The sequence below is a fragment of the Ranitomeya variabilis genome, chromosome 4, assembly GCF_051348905.1.
Source record: "Ranitomeya variabilis isolate aRanVar5 chromosome 4, aRanVar5.hap1, whole genome shotgun sequence".
Classification (NCBI taxonomy): domain Eukaryota; kingdom Metazoa; phylum Chordata; class Amphibia; order Anura; family Dendrobatidae; genus Ranitomeya; species Ranitomeya variabilis.
Genome location: NC_135235.1, coordinates 70,147,388 through 70,150,959, shown reverse-complemented (window position 1 = coordinate 70,150,959; position 3,572 = coordinate 70,147,388).

The window sequence follows — 3,572 nt, the reverse complement described above, 5'->3', positions numbered from 1 at the left end:
TCTCCAGCATTCTGCCCCCAGTGTGTCTCCAGCATTCTGCCACAGTGTGTGTCCAGCATTCTGCCACAGTGTGTCTCCAGCATTCTGCCCCCCCAGCGTCCCCCTCTGCTCCAGGAGCCCCCACTGCTCCAGGGCCCCCCCCGGCCGCCTGGAGCAGTGGGGGCCCCTGGAGCAGTGGGGGCCCTGCCAGCAGGTGTCAGTGCCTGGGCCCACCGGAGGATCCTCCGGGTCTCCGGTGGGCCAGTCCGAGCCTGGACCCAGACCAACATGACAACTTCTTCCAGCCAGGACTCGTCTGCAGAGAATACAACAAAGACATTTGACTTCTCACATTTCCAGAATGGCACCATCTATTCTCAACCGGCACAAATGCCTCATCCTACGGATACCCAAATACTGAGCCACTGCTGCCGTATGTGTCCCTATTACTACACCTGCTGTTTGGCACAATAACAGCGCTCCTCTTAGTGCCCCACATAATACTGCAAACCCCTGTGCCCCTTAAATAGTAATAATGCCTCCTTTCTGCCCTCTATGAAAAAATATTAATGCTCTGTGCAAAGGCCTTAAAAAAAACAGTGTTCAAATTTTGCCCCTTTGACGGCCACAATACTCGTACTTGCGTAACAATAATGCTTAACATTTGATAATATCCCCAGAGTCTCGCAATGTACAGCTCCTCTATATACAGTATGGTGGTCCCAAAGCTTCTTTACACAGCATATGGTGGGTCCACAGCTCTTTTATACAGAGTACGATGTCCCTAAGGCACCTTTATACAGAATATGATGTCCTCATAGATTCCTTATACACAGTATAATGGTCCTAACAAAAGCTCTCTCACTGTATCATGGCCCCCACAGTAGGACCCACACTGTATAATGGCCTCCACGCTGTATAATGGTTCTCATGCTATATACTGGCCTTCACAGTACTCCCCACACTAGCCACCATTTCTGTTCCAAATGGGATGGGAATGATGGCTTAGGAGTGTAGTGATCTGGAATCAGTCTGCTGGGGTTGTTTTTTATGGGTCGGCTTTGGCATATTAGTTTCAGTGAAGGGAAGTCCTAATTCTTCAGTATAGAATAAATTATGGACAAATATATGCTTCCAACATTGTGGGAACAGTTTGAATAAGGTCCTTTTCTGTCCCAGCACGGCTATGCTCCAGTGCACAAAGCAAGGTCCATAAAGGCAAGGTTGGGGGGAGTTTGGTTTGGAAGAACCTGACTGTCCGCACAGAGTCTGAACCTCAACCAACACCTTTGGGATGAACTAGAATATAGATTGCTAGCCCTGACCCATCCAGCATCAGTGTCTGACGTTACAAATAATCTTCTGAATGAAGGAGCAAAAAATCCCAAAGACTCCTCCAAAATCTTCGGGGACCAACCCCAGCCAAATTAATGCCTATGGATTTAGAGTGGGATGTTACAAAATTCTATATCCCTATACTTATGTCCATACAGTGGATATGTATAAGAACAATACAAGTTAAAAAATAGGATTATAACAAGCTTCTGCATATATGTTTTCATGGATCTGTGTGCGTGGAGGTGTTTATCATTTGTAACAATTTACTGTATCAGATTATTTATATTACATACTATTATAAACCCTCCATAGACTTTATTACGCATTATTATCTTGGATCTCATTGGCTGCAGGGCTTGTTCTAGCACATTCTTTAATGTTGTGACATCACAGGATCGTCGCCATGGTCACCTCTGGCCTGGATATTATGACATCATGAGGAATATATAAGCAACCGCTCACCCAGAATTCCGTTGAGGGTTGTTCCGTAGGAGTTTAGTAGTGAGTATGTGCGTGTTATACCCCTGTCCTGTCCTGTCATTATTCCACATTTCCTAGCTGTAAAAGGTTCTGATTTCTTATGTCAAGCTTCCTCTACTTCCCAATTCTAATATCCTGTACATTTTTATTTAGAAAACTTTATATTTGTTAATCATCTAGTAATATGTACTATTGATACAATTGGTATTTAATGTTAGGCTACTTATAAGGAATTCTCTCTCTCTCTAATTCAGATATTTGCAGTTATTTATTTGTGAAAAATGACGCGCAAAAATTGGAACACAATCTATGTAAGTCCGAAATTAGAAAAGCCATAGAATTCAGAATAGTGATTGTAATGCTATCTCTATACATGGATATGAAAATTATTTTCTGTTGTCTGATGTCCGTTCTTCACGTACAGACAACTGCCTGGACCAATCAGGTCAACACGATTAGGACAATACCAAACCTGCATTTTTTTAATTTAAAGTGGCAAAAAAATTCTGAATTTCATAAAAGCCCCCAGGAAATAGCCTGAGTCGCCATTTTCAAATACCAGTAACATTTTTATTTTTTGGATAATGGAGGAGTGTGAGGGCTTGGTTTTTTTTGGGTAGTGAGCGGATGTTTTTATTGATAGTTACAAAGCTTTTATAGATTTTTAATGCATTTTTTTATTGTAGCAACAAAAAACAAGCAATTTTGGTATTTTAAGTTTTTTTTCTACTTTACAGTTTTTACAGATTGGATCAATATTATATTTTCATATTGGACTTTTCTGAACACGTCGATACCAAATATGTGCATATTTTTTTCATTTTTTTAACTGTTTAATTTTAACAGGGTGATTCAAATTTTTTATTTATTTTTTTTACATTTTTAAAAACTTTTTTTTTTTTTAATTTACTTATTTTATTTATTAGTTCCCTTACAGGACTTGAAGCTGCGATCGTCTGATCGCTTGTACTATATACAGCAGTATTGTGGTATATAGGAACAATCACTGTCTTCTATGCCCAACTACTGGCTGGATGTCACATAAGGTCATCACATGACCGGCGCAGGAGGTAGAGGCGGGGTGAAGGGGAGATGAGGGCATTTAGCCGACCCCTGCCTGTCATAGCAACCCATCGGCTCCCTGTGATCACATCATGCTTAAATGTGGCTGTCAGCAACTGACAGCGGCATTGAACAGGTTAACAGCGGCAATCGGTGGTCACGTTAATTACTGCTGTAAGGGTATGTGCACATGTTTTTTGAGGTGCAGAAACGCTGCAGATCCGCAATTGATTTATAGTACAATGTAAATCAATGAGAAAAAAAAAATGCTGTGCACACTTTGCGAAAATCCGCTGCGGAAACGCTGCGGTTTAAAAGAAGTAGCATGTCACTTCCTTTTTGTGAATCTGCACCGTTTTTGTACCCACTCCATTATAGAAAACCGCAGGGGTAAAAACCGCAGCAAAAACGCATAAAAAACGCTACGGAACCACACAAAAAAACGCAGGTGCGTTTACTGCCAGGAGAGACAGAATCCGCACCAGAAATTCCTAAGCCTAATCCGCAACGGTGCACATAGCCTTAGAGGATGATGGCATCCATATAATACAACCAGCTGCCCGCTGTGGAGTGGGCTCTGAATCTAATACCCTTAGGCTATGTGCACACATAGGAAATGTGGTGCAGAATTTTCTGCACTAAATCTGCATCTCCTGGCAGAATCCGCAGGTGCGTTTTTAGTGTGTTTTTTGTGCAGATTTTACCACTGCAGA